The sequence below is a fragment of the Dermacentor variabilis genome, chromosome 3, assembly GCF_050947875.1.
Source record: "Dermacentor variabilis isolate Ectoservices chromosome 3, ASM5094787v1, whole genome shotgun sequence".
NCBI lineage: Eukaryota > Metazoa > Arthropoda > Arachnida > Ixodida > Ixodidae > Dermacentor > Dermacentor variabilis.
Window position 1 is genome coordinate 219,231,305 of NC_134570.1, and position 14,474 is coordinate 219,245,778.

General features: G+C 49.1%; 1 pseudogene; it reads left to right on the top strand.

Annotated features, from left to right (window-relative positions):
* Positions 1–14,474, top strand: part of LOC142575027 (uncharacterized) — a 98,151-nt pseudogene that overhangs the window by 35,593 nt on the left and 48,084 nt on the right.

A 14,474-nucleotide genomic window follows, 5' to 3' on the forward strand; every position in this document is an offset into this window, starting at 1 on the left:
CTGTTGCCTAATAAACGGTAATGGTATGAAATCAAGGGAAGCAGACAAACCGTGCGCTAGTTCACTGCAGTATAAATGACATGTCACTTCCAGTGCGGGATAATCGTGAAGATTTTTACGAAAAACATTTCTCTTTGCGAGCGTTTTGTGAAGCACAAGCTCCCGTTTCGATAGTGAAAATTTCCATAGCGTCTTCTCTACGCCTAAACTATATGAAACGGGGTCTACTAGGCGGTCTTGTATCACGTTGCCGGTGAATTTTAACCATTCACAGCGCCTTGCCACTCTGTTTGCTATATTTTGCAGGTCAATACTACCGTGAATGAAGACGTGGTCGTTGCTGACAGCGCAGCAGTCAAGGAGGCATTTAAGGTGAGCTGCGTCGCTTGATTAACGCACAAGTAATGGAAACTAAATGCATGGGACAGATAACCGGTGGCCCAATAGATATATTGAAGGGGTGCCAAGGGAGGGCAAGCGCCGTCATGGGCGGTAGAAAATTAGGTGGAATGATGAAATTATGAAATTTGCAGCCAAAGGTTGGAATCAGCTAGAACAACGCGGAAGTGATTGGAGAACGCTGGGGCAGGCCTTCATCCTACATCGGCAGGAAAACAGGCTGATGATGATGATGTTCAATGAAATAAAATTCACTGGGGATCGATCTCCCATGCGAAATTTCAGCGAAGCTCTATGCGTGCTTTCGTACCGCGATATCTTAGGCGGACAATCTCTCTTGTGCGGCACGTTGGAAACGGGGCGAAGTGCGCGCGGATGTACGCCTAACTGGGAGATCGCGAGATGCTGCACGTGGATGACGCGTGGACACAATTTATTTTCACACATACCTCCCCTCATGCGGCGCATTGTTTCCATATGTCTACCACGGATTACGCTGGCGCCATCTCGTAGCCATCGTCGTCGCAAAGCCCGTCTTGCGCGCAACTACACTTTACTTCTCACGCTACCTCCAAAGCATCCACCTCCGCTTTCCGGCTCGTTCTCTCTTCGCTATCGCCGTTTTACATCACCCACTGCGCTCCGCTTTCGATTTTTTTATGCTTCGCTGTGCTCATTCGGCCAGTTAAGAGGGACACTCAGGCACGCCGAGGCTGAACGCAGGAACGGGCACCTATGCGCTGCGTTTTAAAACGATTATTTACCTGTATAACAATACTGCTGGCAAAAAAGCAGGGCCCAAGCAGGAGGGCCAGCATACATGCATGTAAAGAAATGTGCACATGACACGAACTGTGGGAGTCCATGTAAGCGAAGCTTTGTATGTTGCTTGCTTTGATTGACGACAATAAGCCGTGATGTTAGAGGCCATTGTGTAATTTCTTCAACGTTTAGTCCAATACAAGAATGGTGAGTTGATATTAAACGTTATCTTGCGTGCACCATTGCTGTTTGTCAGCGTAGTCAACAGAACATGCAGGGAGACGTGTTTACTTAAAGCGTTGTTGTGCGTCATTTATAATATCTGAGAGTTGACCATTATTACTGCCTCACACGGCGCATCGCCTCGTGGCACGAGAGTTAAACATTTATTTAATTATGGGGCTTTACGTAAGTCCATTAATCATTATAAAATTGTGTGTATACGTTGTATACAAACACTCGCGGTCTGCATCACGTTTCACTGTGTAGCGAAGATGATCCTGCTTCGCCCGGCGCTTCCTGTTGGCCTTGGTGTCCTCAACGCTGAGTGAACGCTTCTGAGCCATTTCGGTGGCGCGTGTTTACATGCCCTTTCTGCATATGTGATCAGCATGCTGTTGAGACGCCAGCTCCAAGCGCTCTCTTCTGGCTATGGACGACTGCAACGTTTACACTATCACGGCTCTGCACGAAACCTCTTCAGTCCAGCAGCTGCATTTTTGTCGGTCGCATAGGAAAGCAAGCAGAGCACGTGCCATACGCGGCGGTGCCGGCCGATATGCGCAGAGGCCATGTTTCAAGAAGTCAAGCGCAGGTTAAGACCATCACAGCAGCGATTGGAATGTCGAGAGAAGGGGCTCGCTTTATAAAAGGACCAGCAGCACAATGCGAGGAATAAGAGGATCGCTAGTGGGTGGGAGCCATTTGTTGAGTCAACAACAACAACGAGATGTGCCGCCAACAGCAACAGCATCGCCAAATCTACACAGAACCCGATAAGACTCAAGTTTGGAAATATTGCGCGGTCCTGAGCTTCCGATATACTATCTTAAATATGTACACAACACTCACATACTTAGACAAGAGACAGACAGAATTTCACTCTGCCTCTTCTTTTTCTTAAGTATGTGTGCTCTGTGAAAACATTCAAGACTCAACGTCACCTACGCTATCAATCTTCAACTTTTACATGCATTATGATCCGTATGCAATAAAGCTTTCTCACAATAGTGTCAAGTGGATCAACAGCATATTCAGTGTCGCGTGGTAATGTCTTTCCTTTAGGCTCTTTCACATGGCGCTATTGGGGCGAGAAAAATCGTCCTGCCGCGCACGTCGCAGGACTATTTTCGCTGACAACTTTCATATGCGTCTGCGGCGGCGGGATTTCCGTCGCAGCGATGCGCAAGGTTGCCTCCTGCTCACGAAGTATCCATGCCTGCATAGTGCAATAAAAACAACGTGGAAACTAGTCAGATATTCGAATTTTCCTATTATTCGATAATATAACCGGTACACCATTTTTTAACGTTTGAAAGAGTTGAGACTTTACGACAGCTTGCAGATGCGGTGAGTGAGGCGCTTCACAACAACGCAAGTATAGCGCGCGGCTTGTGCGGCGTTGGTGGCGTGGTTCCGTTTAGTACAGTCTAGTTTCTTTGTTACTATGGAAGCCACGACGTTGTTTCCTGGATGAATATTTGCTTTGATCAGCTGGCGCAATTTGTAGCAATGAAGAGGTTGACGACGGCGGCGATCAAGTGGGTACGGGCCTTATGTTGAAGCGGCGTCCTTCTCCCGAAGTGGTTAGCGCGCATTTTCTCCTTTTAAACTAATTTTGTAAGCAGAAGAGAAGAAAAATTTTTATGAAGCTTCTAAGCCGCAAACGCCTGGTGAGTACGCCCTATTAAAACATAACTAAAACTGGCGCGCGACATTGCTCCACAGAGCTACCACAGCGCGTTAAAACAGGAAAGCGCTTATTTTGACGGCGCTTTGTTTCATCACACACATTGCCCCTCCCACATCGTGCCGATCGCTGCGAGTCAGCGACGGCGCGACCAACTATTTGGAATCCAGTCGGGAAGAGCCCATGACGTCGCGGCGGTCGCTGAGCGAATGACTTCGCCGTGTGCTGACTGAAAATCACGCCATGTCAAACAGCCTTTTCCCGGGCATATACTTGCCGGGCAACACTGATGGGCAAACAAACATCGAATAAATTTTCATATTCGCTATCTTTCCATAGGTTTCATACTCAGGAGTACTCGGGTAGCTACGGTTGCCCACGCCTGTGGAGGCTTGTGGCGCATCGACATCAAGAGCCTTTGTTCGTGCTTTGGCGTCTTCGCGTCGCGACATTTCTCCGTTCATGAACTTGTTGGCCACTAATAACAGGATATTTGGTGCATGACTTCCAGAGGACTGTGCCAGGTAGGTATTCACATGACTGCCAAGAGAAACACTTATGTTGACGTTTGTGAAGTTCAGTCATGGAAGGGAAGCACGTGGTGGTGGATGAGTTTTTGGGTTGACCGATAGTGATGGATACTGCTCCTAGCTTCACTGTCAGGGGCTTCAGAACCTAATTCCTCGGGCCGCAAAGACGTCGGCTAATATATAGGCAGCGTCCTTCAATACTACTCGTGTGGTCATGAAACTTCCCTGACAGTTTCACATGGGGACCGAACGTGGTATCAGAAGCGCTGGCGTAACTAGAAGGTGAACAATCTGCCGCGCCAGATGGCCGGCCTGCGCGATCGTGCAAATCTTTCACGAGGAAAGGCGCCTGCCCCACAGTTACTTCGGCACGCTTGTAAATGAGCATGCAACGGAAACTGCTGGCAAAATAATTTAATGTGCGATCCGTTTGTGTTCAAATTATGAACGGCACTGTTTTATGATTGACATCGCCTCCTCCACCGCCTAGCTTTCGTTGCAGAAACTGTTTCGTTCGGCTGTCTTATTAGCGCTTTGTCTAGTCAGTTGGATAAGTCAGATATATTTCGGTAGCTAGTTCTGTGTGTTGTTTGTTCATTAGCTAGGAAGTTAATTATATTTTCTTAGTTATTACATCTAGGTAGGTTATTAGTTAAGTTTGTTCGTTCATTAGATAACGGAGTTAATGAGTTTGTTAGCTATGTTAGTTCGATTAGTTTTGTTGGGTCTTTAATTTATATACTTTCGTTTGGGTGTTATTCGTCATTATTGTGCAATTAGTTTATTGGTTGAGTTGGTTTTCTTACTGTAGTTTGTTACGTTACTTATAATTGCATTAAACCGTTAATTAGTTGTTAAATTAGGCCGTAATTGAGCTTAGCTTTTTTAGTTTGAACGCAGGCATTTTCCGCCGAAATACATAGAAGTACGACGTCAACTTCCTCCGTAGGCGCTTTCTAACCATGGAGTAGTCGAAGCGTACAATTTTAATTCGGAATAAAGCCGCGGTTGCGAAGGCAGTTGAACCTGGGAATGAAACAAGGCGTTATACTTGTATCAAAATTCTTTCCATTTAAGGTTGTGAACACTGTACAAAAACAGGACGGAGATTTGCACATTGTGTTGACACTATTTACACGCCGGTACAGGCAGTCGACCCTTGAGCGATAGCGAGCTAACACAGCAAGCTGGGTGAGTGGGTGGCTGAACGTGTTCCCGGGGGTGGGCAGCGCAAGCCGGGCGAAGAACAAAAGGAAGAGAACGATACGAGCGCAAACCAACTGCTTTTTTTTTTGCAAACAACTCATTAAATACGCAGAGAATGGGATCATGTGATGAAGAGACGCGCACAAGTGGTGAAAGGGTGTCAGCCTATCTTGCCATTTAAAAACTTCGTTTCTTAATCATACAGAGAGATTGAAGTCCGGCTGACGCATACGTTTGATTTGACATGCATGAAGTGGGCTTCCACAATTTCGCGGTTGGTTTTATTTCAGTTTTTATACAGTGTTTCGGTTTTTTCGAACAGAGGCTGCATGGACAATTTCGACAATGCGCGGCCAAAGTAGAGCCTGTTGAATTCCTGATCGCACTCTGGTGCTCCCTAAGGCGAATGTTAAAGCAGTGTCCCGTCTGCCCAAAGTACATTTTGCCACATGAAAGTGCAATAATCGACACCACTCGAACCGAGTAATACCCGAACTGCCCCGTGTGTTTGATTTGGCAAATTCCTTTGTGTGACTGCTTAGGTCTACTGACGATCTTTGAAGTCTTGTTTAATGAGATTTTAGCAGAAAAGACGACTTGAACACCAGATTTCATAGCTGTCTTTTTTGAACCATGCCCCATCAGATATACATAAGGGATGATTGGAAACTTTTTTACCGTTTCGGTCTGTTTATAGGGTGCTTTCCTTTTTATTTTCTTCACTAGCCCTTCACATAATGATACGACAATGAATTTTGGAAAACCGGCCATATCTAGACTATTAAGCTGCTGCGAAAAGCTGAGATTGGCGAGGTAGTGAGATGACATTCTAATGCAGAATCTAAACACGTCGTAGCAATGCCTCTTTTTGCTAGTTTTGAGTGTGCCGACGCATAGCTTAAGATCGGTTTGCTTTTCCTTGGGTTACATTGCCGACAAATGTGTTGTGCTGTTAATTCTAACTAAATCCGAAAATTGAATTTTATTATCAGTCGCAGCTGAATCCGAGAACCATTCTTTTTTATCAAAGGCTGCGAGAATAACGCCAATATCTTTGGAACTTGTTTGCCAGCGGTTAACTATCAATTAGTCATCAACAAATCCGAAGCGCTTAATTATTCTCGCCAAGACGCTCTAGACCGCTCTTTGTCAACACTGACGGCGGAGTAACATCTTGCTAAGAATTGATGCGACCTAAGAGCCGATGCAGACCCCTGCTTCTGAATCATAAATTCATTATTCGAGATAAGGAACGTGGAATTTAAATAAAAAAGAAAAGAGTTATGGAAATGACTGTACCGTGTCGCCACTCTCATTCCTATACTTGGACTCATCGTTATCCATAACGCAACTCTTTGATTTTCTTCATGAGCTGATTTCTCGGAAGGAAATAATATAAATCTGTGACGTCAACGCTGAAGGCTGTGCACGCTGGATACACCCTAAACATGCTATGACATGTTTAGGTTCCACACTTTGAAAGTCATGCCACCACCTCGCCAATGTCAGCTTTTCGCAATCGTCTAGAGAAGGCCAGTTTTAGAAAATCCATTGTCTTATGAATATGTGAAGAGCTAGTGAAGAAAATACAAAAAAGGGTAAACACCCCAGAAACAGATCAAAACGGTAAAAAAGTTTGCAGGCATCCCTTATGTACATCAGATGGAGCATGGTTAAAAAAATACACCCATGAAATATGGTGTTCCAGTCGTCTTTCCAGCTAAAACTTATTAAAGAAGATTTACAATAGCGTCAGTAGACTTAAGTAGGCGTCCAAGGTCATTTGTAACATAAACACACGGGGCAGCTCGGGGCTTGCTCTGTGGGAGTTGTGTATGTTATTCCACTTTCCTTTGGCAAAAAAGTACTCTGAAGAAACGGGGTTAACCGACGCGGCTGATTGTTATTAGTCCTATGTCGAGAAGCCAACAAACAATAAACAAGGGCAAGATAATGGAATTACTTGTACTTACTAGTTGAATTAAAGAAATGCTAAATTAATGACAATGAAAGTGGATGAAAAAACTCTTTACCGCAGGTGGGGAATGATCCGACGCCTTCGCATTACGCGTGCGATGCCCTAACCACTTGAGCTGCGAAGACGTGAGATCGTTCCCCACCATCGGCCAGTTGTTTATTCATCTACTTTCATTGCCATTAATTTATCATTTCCTTACTTTTATTAATAAGTGCAAGTAATGTCCCCAATGTTGTCGTTGGTGTTTTTGTTTGTTGGCTTCTCATGATATTGTCACGTGATGGTGACGTTGAAGAACACAGTAGCATTACTGTGAACGACAAAAGTAACTTTTATTGGGCGAACCTGTGCCCACAAAACAGGCTACACTTATAGCACAACGATAGCGGCGAACACGGTCGGCGATCGTCGAAATCTGATCAACTGCTCAAGCGCGTCGGCTTTTATGCATCAATCGTCGAATGTTCCAGACTAATCGTTGGGACCCGCGTGCCTTCCACAAAGCTCAACAACATTCACGTCAGGTGATGAAATCCGATAACATAAGCTTCGGCGACAACAGACCGCGAATAGAGGCATCGATAACTTTCCAGAAACTTCGGATACATCCAGGCGCGTCCCGCACAGTGCGATAACATTTGTTAGGCGGCGAAACGTGGTCGCCCGATAAAGATAAATGCACGTGTCATTACCCCCCTCTTAAAAAGCATCGACCCGATGCTGCAAACAAACGAAAGTAACAATGAAAAGCACTCGTACCAAAGAAAACAACAAAATAAGGAAGTTCGTCAGCGTCCGTAAAAGTGTTTAAGGCGCACCACGTGGACCACTTCAGATCGTGCGCGGCGCCGCCGTGAATGCGAAATGCCGTCTGGCACGACCTCATAGTCCAGTGCGCCAATACGTCGGATGACCTTGTAGGGTCCGAAATAGCGTCGCAGTAGTTTCTCACTGAGTCCTCGTCGGCGTATCGGGGTCCATAGCCAAACATGGTTGCCGGGCTGGTACTCGACGAAGCGTCGACGGAGGTTGTAGTGTCGGCTGTCGGTCCCCTACTGGTTTTTTATCCGTAGGCGGGCGACCTGTCGGGCTTCTTCGGCGCGCTGGAGATAGGTAGCGACATCAAGATCTTCCTCCTCAGTGACGTGTGGCAGCATTGCGTCGAGCGTCGTCGTCGGATTCCTGCCATAAACCAGCTTAAATGGCGTGAGCTGTTTGTTTCTTGCACCGCCGTGTTGTAAGCGAATGTAACGTACGGCAGGACCGCATCCCATGTCTTGTGCTCGACGTCGACGTACATTGCTAGCATGTCGGCGAGGGTCTTGTTCAGGCGACGATAATGAACGCATAAACGTAGCGTTCCGTCCTTTTTCTTCACTAAAACAACTGGAGACGCCCACGGGCTTTTCGACGGCTGGATGATGTCCTCGCGGAGCATTTCGTCGACTTGTTGCGTAATAGCGTCACGTTCTCGCGTCGAAACTCGGCAAGGGCTCTGGCGAAGTGGTCGAGTGCACTCTTCGATTATTAGGCGATGCTTTGCGACTGGCGTTTGTCGAATCCTCGATGACGTCGAAATGCAGTCTTTGTATCGTCGGAGCAGACTTCTGAGCTGCTGTTGCTTAATCACGGGGAGACTTGGATTAATGTCGTAGTCTGGTTCGTGAACCATGGTCGTCGGGATAGATGCGGCGGAATCCGAGAGGACAAACGCATTACTGGTTTCCAGAATGTCGTCGATGTACGCAATCGTCGTGCCCTTGTTGATGTGCTTGAACGCCTGGCTGAAGTTTGTCAGCAACACTTCCGTTTTCCCTCCATGCATTCGAGCAATCCTTCTTGCGACGCAAATTTCACGGTCTAGCAGTAGACATTGGTCGCCTTCAATGACGCCTTCTACGTCAGCGGGTGTTTCGGTGCTGACCGAAATAACAATGCTGGAGCTAGGCGGGATGCTCACTTGATCTTCGAGCACAATCAAGGCGTGGTGACTACGAGGGCTCTCCGGCAGTATCGCTTTATCGGCCGACAGCGTTATTGACTTCGACTTCAGGTCGATGATTGCGCCGTGTTGGTTCAGGAAGTCCATACCGAGAATGGCTTCTCGTGAACACTGTTGGAGGATAACGAAGGCGGCAGGGTAAGTCCTGTCAAGAATGGTTACTCTTGCCGTGCAGATTCCAGTCGGCGTGATGAGGTGTCCTCCAGCGGTCCGAATTTGAGGGCCCTCACATGCAGTCTTAACCTTTTTCAACTGGGCGGTGATGTGTCCCCTCATGACGGAGTTATCGGCCCCTTTGTCCACTAAGGCGGTAACTGCGTGGCCGTCGAGGAGCACGTCGAGATCGGTGGTTTCTTGTCTGGCGTTGCAGTTAGGCCTTGGCGTCGGATCACGGCTGCGCCGTGTTGAACTGAAGCTGCAACGTCGCGTCGTCAAGTCGTCTTTCGTCGGTGTAGTCTTGGCTTCCTGACTTCGTTGGGACGGCGGCGTGTCGTTATTATGTCGCCGAGATGGTCTCTTCGTCGTCTTCGTCGGCGGCGGAGGATCTTCGTCAGTTCGATGAACGCAACCCCACCTCCATCGGATGCTGCTTTTAGTTTTCCGGATATGGGCTCGCAGAGCGGCCCCGCGCTGGGCCGGTGTATGGTCGGCGCGGCGGCGACAGGTAGCGGCCTCGTGACGGCGAACGGGACGGTCGTCAAAAGTTCCACTGTGTGGCAGCTAGGTAATCGGCGATGTCACGTGGGCACTCCCCAAGCTGCTGACGCGGCGCGTTGACGGCGAACCCTCTGAGTCCTATGTCGCGGTATGGGCATCGGTGGTACTCATGGCCGGCTTCTCCGCAGTGATAGCAGAGCGGGCGGTGGTCGGGGGCTCGCCAAATGTCCGTCTTCCTCGCGTAGGTCCCCTGGGCGACGGGTGGGCGTGCTGGCGGCTGCAATGGCGGACGACGGAATTGCGGCGTCAGAGGGCCCTGGCGCGGTCGCGGAGGGGCGCCTTGATGGCGTGCGACGGCGGCGTAGGTCATCGCTTCGGGCTGGGGCTGCGGTAATTGAGGTTCTACCTCAGGAACCCCAAGTGATCGCTGAACCTCATTTTTCACGCTGTCGGCGATAGAGGCCACTTGAGGCTGCGACGAAGGCAGGACCTTGCGCAGTTCTTCGCGCACAATGTCCCTGATGGTCTCGTGAAGGCCTTCGGAACCCAGTCCTTGGATGGCGTACAGCGGCGTGCGCCCCTGGCGGTTATATTGGCGGGTGCGCATCTCCAGATTTTTCTCGATCGTCGATGCCTCTGCAGAAAACTCAGCTACGGTCTTCGGCGGGTTGCGAATAAGTCCGGCGAAAAGTTCTTGCTTGACGCCCCACATCAGGAAGCGGAGCTTTTTCCCCTCCGACATTTCCGGGTCGGCGTGCCGGAAAAGACGGGCTATCTCCTCCGTTTAGATCGCAATCGTCTCATTGGGCAGCTGCGCTCTGGTTTCTAGTAGAGCTTGGGCTCGCTCTTTTCGCACGACGCTTGTAAATGTTTGCAAGAAGCTGCTTCGGAACAGGTCCCACGTCGTTAAGGTTGATTCTCGATTCTGGAGCCAGGTCCTGGCGGCGTCTTCCAATGCGAAATACACGTGTCGCAGCTTGTCGTCGCCATCCCAACTGTTAAACGTAGAGACCCTCTCATACGTCTCCAGCCAACTTTCCGGGTCCTCAAGTGTGGAACCGCGGAGCGTCGGCGGCTCCCTGGGCTGCTGCAGAACTATTGAGCCGCTGAGGCTGCCATTGGGGCTGTCTTCTTGGTCGTCTCTGGACGATCTTCTCGGACGATCTTCTTGGTCGTCTCTGGTAGAATTCCGTCTTCCGGGGGAAGCTGCTGTAGCCGGCGGCTTGCTCGATGTCCCGGGACGACGTTGCTGTTGACTTTGAGGTCCGGGCTTGAATTACGGCTTCTCGGGGGCGTCCGGTACATGAACGTAAAGCACCTCCACCAGATGTCACGTGATGGTGCCGTTGAAGAACACAGTAGCAATACTGTGAACGGCAAAACTAAATTTTATTAGGCGAACCTGTGCCCACAAAACAGGCTACACTTATAGCACAACGATAGGGGCGAACACGGTCGGCGATCGTCGAAATCTGATCAACTGCTCAATCGCGTCGGCTTTTATACATCAATCGTCGAATGTTCCAGACTAATCGTTGTGACCCGCGTGCCTTCCACAAAGTTCTACACCATTCACGTCAGGTGATGAAATCAGATAACATAAGGTTCGGCGACAACAGACAGCGAATGGAAGCATCAATACCTTTCCAGAAACTTCGGATACATGCAGGCGCGTCCCGCGCTGTGCGATAACATTTTTAGGCGGCGAAACGTGGTCGCCCGATAGAGATAAGTACACGTGTTAATACGATTGATAACAATTGGGTCCCTCGATTAACCCCCTTTCTTCTCGGTTTTACATAACGATGGTGTCGAATCCGGCAACATTGATGCCTGCAGGTAGCATGCGCGGGTTTATTGACCAGTTGCCTCCACCTAGAATGATTGCGCACTCGTGACGCTTGCGGCAGAAGGGATGTTCAACATCCCCCGCCAAGGTTTTTGAGTGGTGGCGCTGGCTAGCACACTCGAGGGTGAGTTCTAGTAGTAACACATAAATTCCTCTGAAAGTAGATGTGGAAGAGGCGGCGCAGTAGCTCAATGCAAATACGTGGGATCGTTCCCCACCTGCGGCGAGTTCTTTTTCATCCATTTTCATTGCCATTAATTTATCCTTTCTTTAATGCAATTAGTAAGTACAAGTTATTTCCCCTATGTTGTCCTTGGTGTATTTGTTTGTTGGCTTCTCATGATATTGTTACGGTGGGAAAAGAGAACAAGGGCCTCGACGGTGAAGAGGATGAAATGGCCAGAGCCTCTCAGGGATTCTTGGCAGCTGTGTAGATACGCTTTGTAAATGCACCGTGTAAATATTTCTATACCCGTGGCATTTTGGTGGACGTGCGGGGCAAGCATCTTCGCCACGGAGCTCCGCAGCGGACGTCTCACCCAGCCTGGGACCATGCTTCCAGCGCAAGGCAACGCATCTGCAGCTGCAATGCTGACTACGCATACCCAGTACGTTGCTCTACCTCAGCCGCAAGACCCCGGAAAGTTCACCGGCCTCGACGGTGTTGACGTGGAAGAATGGTTGAAAATGTATGAGCGCGTCAGCAAGTTGAGCAGGTGGGATTCGACCTTAATGCTGGCCGTTGTCGTGTTCTACCTCGACGGAGCACCGCGAACGTGGTTTTATACACACAAGGAAGAGCTAACCAGCTGAGGCTTGTTTAGAGAAAAGCTGTCCGAAGTTTTTGGTAATCCGACCGGTCGACAACTATTTATTTTTTATTTAAGATACTTTCAAGGTCCGAAAGCATTACAGAAAGGAGTGGGTGAACATAACAAAAACAATATGCAAGATACAAAGACATATTCAACGTGGCATTTCATGAATGCTGGTTTTGAAGGTATCGGTTTCCAGGATAGCTGCAACGGTGGCGGGAAGGTGGTTCCAATCTTTGCTTGTGCTAGGGATGAATGCATTACTACAAAGTTTAGTTGTAGCAGTTTGGGCACGCCATGCGTGCCCAAACTGCTACCGAGTCGTATGTCTCCTACATCCAGGCGGCTCTAGACCTCTGTCATAAAATCGACACCTCTGTGCCAGAGGTGGACAAGGTTGGACACATTACCAAAGGAATCGCGGACGACGCATTCAACCTTCCGGTCTTCAGGAACATATCGACTGTCGACGCCATCATGATAGAATGCCGCCGTTTCGAGCAGGCGAAGAGTCACCGTATATACAATCAGCTTACACGGCTTCCAAATACTGCAGCGACCTCTTCCTGTACCGGCCAATCTAGCTCGCCACCACGAAGCGAAAATGTGATCCGAATTCTACGCCGCAAACTTGAAGCAGCGTTTCCTGCCTCGCCTCAACAGATGTCTTGGAACAGCACTGCTGAGACTATCGCTGATCCAGTCCGTGGTTCGTCTGGAAATCGCTAATATGGGTCTTCCAAGCGCATGCTTCTTGAGTCGCCCTGACACCCGCCCTGCTTCTATGCCTCGGTCCTATCGCAGTCAACCTCACAGTTTCCGTTATCCCTACGCTACCATGAATCCCTCGGACTGCCGTACACCTGACGATAGGCCGATCTGTTTCTGCTGAGGCCGAATCGGTCACGTTTCCCATCACTGCCGGAGCCGTTGGCCGTCCTTCCCTCGAAACACCTTCCGGAATTCGTGTTCGTCCCGAAGGTCCTCACCCCGTCGTTCCTACGATGCTTCCGACGCCACTACCTCGAGTCGCCGCTATGCTCGCTCGCCTTTGCCTCAACGTCGCCAGCCACATCCGTCCCAGCTTCACCGCTCGCCGTCGCCGGCCTACCCAGGACCGTCGCAGCAGGAAAACAAGGCAATGTAGCACCTCAAGGGGGTGCTGCAATGTGGGATTCGCCGCAAAATCCTCCTTTGACGCTGCTTACGCGACATAACGTTCTTGACGTCCAAGTTGATGGCACACCCGTCATAGCCCTTATAAATACCGCAGCAGACATATCGATTATGACCAGCCGCCTACGCCGCCGTTTAAAGAAAGTTGTTGCGCCCGCCGTTATTCGGTTCGTACGAATCGCCGACAGTAGCACGGTGACCGTGGTCGGAATGTGTTTTGCCCGTATGAGCATTTACGGCCGCCATATTGTCGTTCTTTTCACTGTGCTTGACCAATGCCCCCATGACCTCATCCTAGGCCTCGACTTCGTCTCAGCCCATTCAGCGCTCATCGATTGTTCTTCAAGTACTGTGCGTCTTTACCTAACTCTACTGGACGTTCCTCCAACACGACACGAAATTCGCCTAAGACCGACTGATTTTGTTCACGTTTCACCGCAGGTCTTCACATATGTTAAAATGTCGCCTTCTACGCCAGTTCCTGATGGTGATTACATTTCCGCTCCCATAGCTGCCATTGTTCTCACGTACAGCGTTACTGTCCAGCATACAATGCTTAGGGTCGAAGGCAATCGCACGTACCTCCCTGTAGTGAATTTCGGCATCGCCAACCAGATTCTACCTAAACATATCACCCTGGCTACAATCACTACTTTAGAAGTTAGTCGCGTTGAGACTTTTGCCCTCGACGCTTCCTGTGAGCCTTTCCGGTGTGCCAAATGTACTGACAACGACATTAGGAAAATGATCGCCCCGAATCTCACTCCTGCGGAGAGTGAACAGCAATATAGTGTATTGCTTTCCTACAAGGATATATTCGACCTGAACAACCGACCCTTCGGCCAGACGTCACTTGTAAAACATCGTATACATACTGGCGATTATCTACCCATCCATCGGCGACCCTACCAAGTTCCAGCTTCAGAGCGACACGTCATCAAAATGGACGTAGGCAAGATGCTAGCGAAAGGCATCATTGAACCATCGTCGAATTCCTGGGCGTCTTCTGTCATGCTTGTCAAAAAGAAGGACCGCTCATGGAGATACCACTTCAAAGTTATGCCTTTTAGGCTATGCAACGCTCCGGCTACCTTTGAGCATATGATGGACTCATAACTCCAAAGATTCAAGTGGTCGACTTGTCTCTGCTACCTAGATTATGTTATTGTGTTCTCGCCCTCATTCAGCGCA